Source organism: Pristis pectinata, chromosome 6 (assembly GCF_009764475.1).
Source record: "Pristis pectinata isolate sPriPec2 chromosome 6, sPriPec2.1.pri, whole genome shotgun sequence".
Classification (NCBI taxonomy): Eukaryota; Metazoa; Chordata; class Chondrichthyes; order Rhinopristiformes; family Pristidae; genus Pristis; species Pristis pectinata.
In genome coordinates, this window is record NC_067410.1 from 59,145,785 (window position 1) to 59,154,367 (window position 8,583).

Genomic DNA, 8,583 nt, shown 5'->3' on the forward strand with positions numbered 1-8,583 from the left:
GTGCGCGTCAACAGACAGGCCAGCCACAAAATGGTGCTGGGCTCTCTTCAACAGCGAGGGGAGAAAGCCCGCATGCGGGAAGAGGTTCGGTTGACGCACCTCTGACATCATCACTGCATGTCAAGCGCGGGAACTTAACTGCTTAAAAGCCAGCACGGCAAGATTTGAAATAAACCAGTCTCGAGTTCAACCCACAGACTACGTGTCATTATTCCTAGCTCAGCGCGTAGCCCATCGCTACATTGGTGACTCCGGTCCAAATGGGATTTGGACCGAAGATGATAAACTCTTCATCCTTTCACGCAATTTCACTGAAACTGCCACCCTTCTGGACGCTGTGACCATGCCTGTGGTTTGACCAAGCGGAGGCCCAGTTCCAGATTCAGCAGATATCTTCTGATTCCAAGCGTTACTATTACGTGGTGAGCTCCCTTGACCAGGAGACAGCTGCCCCCGGAGGAAGGCAAGTAAGCAGCATTCAAAGCACTGCTCATGCGGACCTTTGGCCTCTCACGACAGGAGCGTGATGCCTGCCTGCTGCACCTGGACGGTTTGGGGGACTGGCTGCTGTCAGCATTAATGAACGCGATGCTGGCCCTGGCTGACGGACACAAGCCCTGCCTCATGTTCGAGTAGGTGTTCCTAGAGCAACTGCTGGAGGACGTACATCTGCTACTGGCCGACGCAGATTTCAGTGACCCCTGGAAGGTAGCGGCCCAGGCAGATGTGCTGTGGAAGGCCAAGAAGGAAAGCGGGGTGTCTGTCGGCCAGATTACCAAGCTATGTGCCCAACGCCAGGACAGACCAGGCCTGGCAACAGAGCGCACACAACCCAGAGGCAGGAGTGAGGAGGCCACTGTACAGTGGTGTTTCTACCACCAGCGGTGGGGTGCAGAAGCCCGTTGGTGTTGCCCACCCTGAGTTCTTGGGAAACGCTAAGGCCAGCTGCGGCTAATGGCTATGGTGGCTGGCCACCAGGACAGCTTCTTGTATGTCTGGGACAAACAGTCAGGATGCTGCTTCTTGGTTGACACGGAAATCAGTGTCTTACCCACGATGGGGTACGACACCTGCAACAGGGAGCTGGGACCCACCCTGAGGGCTGCAAATGGCAGCACGATACGCACCTACGGCACCCGCACAGTGCAACTGTAGTTCGATGCCAGCTGGTTCATGTGGGACTTCACACTGGCTGCTGTGGCCCAACCACTCCTGGGAGCAGACTTCTTGCGAGATCACAGCCTACTGGTCGACTTGCACAGGAGAAGGCTGGTCCATGCCAAGACTTTCCAGACATTCTCTTTGGGTGAAGCCAAGCTGCTAGCCCCACACCTGGACTCCGCCATGCTGTTGGACAACAAATTCACCAGAATCCTGGCAGACTTCCCATCGGTTCTGGCACTGCAGTTCACGGCAGCCATACCCAGACACTGAGTACAGCACCACATTCCAACCAAGGGACCACCCCTCCATGCCCTCGCACAACAGCTTCCCCCAGACAAGCTCTGCCTAGCAAAGGAGTTCATGAGGATGGAGGAATTGGGGATCATACAGAGGTCAGACAGCCCCTGGGCTTCCCCCCGACACATGGTGCCCAAAGCAGTCGGGGGTTAGAGACCATGCAGCAACTACTGTTGACTGAATGAGGCTACAACCCCAGACCGCTACCCCATGCTGCATATACATGACCTTGCAGCAAACCTGCATGGGGCAAGCATCTTTTCCAAGGTGGACCTCATCCAGGGATACCATCGAATCCCAGTACACCCTGAAGACATCCCCAAGACAGCACTCATTACCCCATTCAGCCTGTTTGAGTTCCTCCAAATGCCATTCGGCCTGAAGAATGCCACACAGACGTTCCAGCAGCTAATGGATGCAGTGAGATGCAACCTGGACTTCACGTTCATCTATTTGGACAACATCCTCATAGCCAGCAGAAATCGTCAGGAGCATCTGTCTCACCTCCGCCAGCTCTACTCCCGCCTGAGTGATTTTGGCCTCACAATCAACCCAGCCAAATACCAGTTCGGACTAGACACCATTGACTTCCTGGGCCACAGGATTACCAAAGATGGGGCAACACCCCTGCCTGCCAAGGTAGATGCAATCTGCCATTTCGCCTGGCCCAACACAGTCAAAGGCTTGCAGGAGTTCATGGGTATAGTCAACTTCTACCGCCGTTTCCTCCCCTCAGTAGCCCATGTCGTGCACCTTTTGTACACCCTGATTGTCGGCTAAAGGCAAGCACATTACTTGGGATGAAGAGGCCGCGGCTGCTTTCGTCAAAGCCAAGGAAGCCTTGGCAGATGCCGCGATGCTGGTGCACCCCAGAACGGATGTTCCAACTGCCCTCACAGTGGAGGTGTCCAACACGGCAGTCGGTGGGGTGCTGGAGCAACTCATTGAGGGGTGCTGGCAACCCCTGGCATTCTTCAGCAGGCACCTGCAGCAATCCGAACTAGAGTACAGTGTTTTCGACTGGGAGCTGTTGGCACTATATCTGGCCATCTGACGTTTCAGGTACTAAGTGGGCAGGCCGTTCACCGCGTTCACGGACCACAAACTGTTGACCTTCACATTCACGAAGGTGTCAGATCCCTGGTCGGCCTGCCAGCAGCGACATCTGTCATACATCTCCGAGTACACAACAGACATCCAGCATGTCTTGAAAGGACAACATGGCGGATGCACTCTCCAGACCAGCTGTCCAGGCCCTCTCCCAGGGGGTGGACTATGCAGCATTCGCAGAGGTGCAGCAGGCAGACGACGAGTTGCCCAGCTATAGGACTGCAGTCTTGGGTTTGCAGCTGCAGGACTTCCTAGTAGGCCCAGGTGGGAGGACCCTCCTGTGTGATGTGGCTACCAGCCAGCCTTGCCCCATCATCCCGGCAGCCTGGCGGCAGCGAGTTTTCAACTCCATACACGGTTTGACGCACGCATCCATCAGGACAACCATCTGGATGGTCTCCAGCAGGTTCATGTGGCACGGCCTTTGCAGACAAGTCAGTGAATGGGCCAAAACGTGTGCAGTGTCGAGCAGCCAAGGTGCAGCGGCACACCAAAGCCCCGTCGCAGCAGTTCGAAGCCACCCACCAGAGGTTCAACCACATTCATGTGGATATCGTGGGGCTTCTGCCAGTGTCGAGAGGAGTGCAGTACCTCCTAACTGGTAGACTGGTTCACGAAATGGCCAGAGGCGGCCCCACTCACTGACACCTCCACCGATTCCTGTGCCTGAGTGCTGATTGCAACCTGGGTAGCATGCTTTGGGGTACCAGCCCACATTTACCTCCGACAGAGGCGCCCAGTTCACCTCCAGCCTGCGGTCGGCTGCAGCCAGCCTGTTGGGAGCACAGTTACACCACACTACTGCCTACCACCCCCAGTTGAATGGACTAGTAGAAACATTCCACTAGTCCATCATCACTTGAAATTGCCTCATGGCCTGCCTGAAAGGGCCTAACTGGGTGGACGAGTACCCCTGGGTCCTGCTTGGAATCCACACAGCACCCAAAGAGGACCTGCACACCTCGTCGGCCAAGCTAGTGTACGGTGCGCTCCTGGTCATCCCAGGAGAGTTCATACCTGCCCCAAGGGGGCAAGAGGAAGAACCTGCAGCAGTCCTAGACAGACTTCGTGAGAGGCTCGGCAACCTGGCCCCCGTACTGACTTCATGGCATGGCCAGACCGCCACCTGCATACCCAAAGACCTGCAGGACTGTAGGTTTGTATTTGTACAGAGGGGTGCATACTGGACACCACTACAGCGGCAGTACAAGGGGCTGTTCAAGGTGCTCAGGAACAACGGGTCCACGTATGTTCTAGACATTGAGGGGTGAAAGAGGAGGTTTTCATGGTGGACCAGCTCAAACTGGCCTATGTGGACTTGGTGCAGCTGGTTGAGGTTTAGCCTCTGCGGCGCAGAGGCAGACTGCCCAACCAGCGACTGATCCAGGCTGCGGACTTTGGGGTGGGTTTATCGCCGGTTCTGGGGGCAGTGGGGGGATTATGTGGCGACCCACCTTCGACGCAAGCGAACTGGCTCCGAAGTTGGCGTGCGGGTTGGCAGACAGGCTAGCCACAAAATGGTGCTGGGCTGCCTTCTTCAACAGCGAGGGGAGAAAGGCTGTGCGCGGGGAGAGGTTCGGTTGACGCACCTCTGATGTCATCACCGCGCATCGAGCACGGGAACCTAACTGCTTAAAAGCCAGTGCGGCAAGATTCGAAATAAACCAGTCTCGAGTTCAACCCACTGACTATGTGTCATTATTCCTAGCTCAGTGCGTAGTCCATTGCTACATCGACTTGTATTTACAAAGTACTTTCTGCAGACTTTAGAAGGGAGCACCTCTGGCACTGCAGAACTCACTCACTCTCCCAACTACTGAGAGAATCTACCAAAATTTTGTACTAGTGTTGATGTGGTCAAATTTGAACCTACACCATCAATCTCCCCTCATGACAGATCCAACATTTCAGGAACCAGTCTGCTGAATCTTCACTATATTTCCAGCAAGCATATCCCTTCTGTAGGTAGGATGGTTCTGAAATACCTTTTCCTGTGCCTGCAGTGAAAATTGATTCCTCAATATTCTAACTTGTGCAGGTATAACCAGCCAAACCATGCTAATGCTTCAGGACTTCATGTTCTCATTCTGTAAATTAATATTCAAGATTTGCTATTTCTATATGCCTCTCAAGTGCCTCCTTTAAAGCCTAAGTAACAGCATCAGATGGAAATGCCAGGATTGGTGGCTCCATAATGGGCATTACCTAGTGCCATTATAGTAGTTTAATCTTAAGACAGTGAGAATAGTTAATATTTTTTGTATTTATGTAGTTGACATGGGTTTTAAGAAGGCTTTTAACAAAGCCCCATATGGCAAACTAGTCAAAAGGTAGAACTCAGTGAGATCCAGATCCAAGGTGTAGTAGCAACTTGGATACAAAAGTGGTTGTGACTTGAAGCCAACTGATAAGGAGTGGGTGCTTCAGTGACCTGGAAGGCTGTCTGCGATGGCATTCTGCAGAGATGATAAAATTCCTAGCTTTTTGTTTTCCCCCTCCAAGCTTTTGATTTAAGTGTATCGACCACAATGAAATATATATTTTTAAAAAAAATTGGCTGCATGATTATTAATGAAGAAATTTCGTAGCATGCAGGGAAATGGGTGGATAGAGTAGAATTCAAGTGGTGGTAATCCATTCAGGGAGTGCAAACTAGCTAATAATAAATTCCAGGATATTGATGAAGCTTGGAATAGAAGTTCATAGAGACCTAAAGATAGGAGCATGGATAGGTAAAGAAGGCACCTGGATAGTTTCATTGATTGAATTACACAAGTTTGACCACATCAGGAGTGCTGCATGCAATTTTGGTCATATTACAGGTTATGGTAACGTTAAAATATATAGAACATTTGTGTGGTTATTTTTCAGGGCTAGAGAATTTTAAATATTAGAAAGGGCTGATTTTCCTGTTTAATATTTATTCTCATATTTGTATTCTCATATTTCCTGATGACAGGAGGACATTCAACTTCTCAAGTTTATGTTGGCTCTCTATGCAATTCCATTTAATTCCTATTCTCTCTCACATGCCCATTAACACCCTCACTTCCACCACCCATTTCTCCCTCCTCCCATCTAAAGTCAGGGCAATTTACAGTGGCTAATTCACCTAGTAACCAGAGTTTATTAGGTGGGAGGAAAGTGGGGCACCAGAGGAAACCTTTGCAGTCACGGGGAGAACATACAAACTCCATTAAGATGGCATCAAAGATAATCAAGCAGCATCACAAGTCATGTGACAGCTGTATTACCTGCAGTACCATTCTGCCTTTGTTTTATTTTAATAAAGGAATTAAGGCCCACGGGGGGAGGGAAATATCTTTAAACTGATGAAGCACTACTGGAAGTAAACATCGATCATGCAGATTTATTTTGCCCTCAATGCTGCATGTAACTTTCAAATGGTGCACCCTTCGGTTTGTGGAACTGTCTTGACGGTGGGATGATGATGGTGAAAATAAACATGGGTGAAGATATGGATGGAAAGTAAGGTGTGAATGATAATAAAGAATTATTTTGTGGAAGACATAATTAAAGGACAGCTTGAACTATTTTGTAACCATTTTGGAGTTGTAACCCAGCTATTGATTTCAGATCATGTATAGGTGCTTTGTAGTTAATATTAAAAAGGCCAGTCTCAATCTAAGGATAAGGCTGTCACTCATGAATTTGTTTGGGCAATAGTACTGGCAGGGAGCATGTTGACCTAAGAGCACAAATCCATTGATGAGCTGATTCACAAAAGAGCCCCTGCAGTGAGAATTCTGCTAAATGTGGGTTGACTTTACAGAGTATATGTCTGGTATTTGTAAATGATCCGTCACTCACTGCAACCAGGATGAGTAATAAAAACATAGCCATTATTCTTGATGAAAGCCCAGAGATACATGGCATGCAACTGTTTTTATCTGGAATGTGCTTTTTGTTATTTCCATTTGCTTTTGTTTATAAACCAAAAAAATTAAGTTTGTGATATCCTACTAAAAAAAAACTAAACCCCGCTCCCCACCGCGCGTGCCCCCCCCCCCCAAACGGAACTAAAACTAAATATGGCAGGTAATGGGAAGGTTGGGATCACTCTTGCAGTCATAATGCCCGTGCTTTGAATCACCTTGTGGCCCACCTGCATTCAGTCAACAGGAATGACCCAGAACTTAATTCTCCATCCCACTCACTCTGACCTATTTGTCTGTAGCCTCCTGCACTGTTACGATGATGCCTAATGCAAACTTGAACATCTCATCTTCCATTTGGACATGTTGCAGCTTTCAAACTCAATGTCAAATATTCCAACCTTAGGTAACTCGCTCTTCCTTTGTGTCTGTATTGGAAGTGGTTATTTCTGCCGATCATCCATCTGTGATGTTGACTTTTTTTTTACTGTATTGGAAGTGGTTATTTCTGCCGATCATCCATCTGTGATGTTGACTTTTTTTTTACTGTTAGACTTGCCTTTCATGAATTACAGCCCTGCTATTAGCAACACGTAAAAGAAAGAAGCCTCTCACCCTATAAGAGCTATTCCATTTGCCATATCTTGGAAGTCACCTCTCCTCCAATGTCGACCTTAATGATGAGATCCAACATCATCTTAAATGCGCTGGAACAGCTTTTGGCCATCTCCGAACAAGAGTCTTTCATGATCGTGACATCCCAACAGACACTAAAATGTTAGTGTACAAAGCAGTGGTGATCCCAAAACTTGGACAACATACTGACGACATCTGAAGGCACTTGAAAAGTTCTATCAACGCTGTCTTCGAAATATCTTAAATATCAGCTGGGAAGATAGAAGAACCAACGTCAGTGTGCTAAATGAGGCAAAAACAACAAGCATTGAAGCCTATGTTATCAAGAACCAACTAAGATGGAGTGGTCATGTTTGGATGAAAGACTAATGTCTGCCAAAACAAATCTTCTTCTCCCAGCTTAAAGTAGGCAAACGTAAAAGAGGCGGACAACAGAAGAGATTCAAAGATGTCTTAAAAGCCAACATGAAGAAACGTAACATCGACATCAACAATTGGGAAACCAATGCCAAGGATAGGAAATTCTGGCAAACCATCATCCGAGAAGGAACAGCAACTTTTGAAACCAACAGATGTGCAGAATTAGAGAAAAAGAGAAGAAGATGGAAAGAGAGGCGGCAGCAACCAAAGCCTGATCTGCCATCTGGAACTACCTGCCCTGAATGCGGAAGAACTTTCAGAGCCAAGATTGGACTCATAAGCCACTTGAGAGCCCATAAATAGATCAATGGAACGAAGACCATCATCCTTGACCTCGAGGGATAGCCATGACGACGACCCCCATCTTCTCTACAACTTAAAACTAATTTATTTTCTCTCCCAGTTCTGATGAGGGTTTAGGGACCTGAAACTTATTCTTTCTGCAGACGCTTCCTGACCTGTTGAAAGTTTCCAGCACTTTCTGTTTTATTGGCACCCTTTTGTTTTATTTATCAACCATCCTAAACATTTATTTCCTCTGCTGAAGGTGTACAATGGCAGTGTTGTGCACCATCTTGCCCAGGTGACTTCAAAAGCATCTCCCAAGTCTATGAAATTGACTGCCAAGAAGGGCAGTACACCATTACCATGCAGATTCCTAGCAGAGTCACAAACCATCCTGACTTTGAAAAACATCTTAGATGCTTTATGGTTATTTGGACTAAATCCTGGAACTCTCCACCCAACACCAGAAAGACTGCAGTGGTTCAAGTTGGCTGCTCATCACCATCTTCTCAAGGGCAATTATGGACAATGAGTGCTAGTCTTGTCAATGACACCAGACCTAAAATTATGATTTTTTTATTGTTAGGATTAGAAGAGAGTTAGGGAAATGGTTTTTGAACCCAGAGGCTAATGGAACTCAATGCGTGAAAAGATGCAGAGGCAAAACTCTCATCGTATTTAAATTGTACGTGGATGAGTACGCTACAGAATTACAGACCAAGAGCTGGGAAGTGGAACCACATTGGACAGAAGTTTTTTGGCTGGCATGGACTCA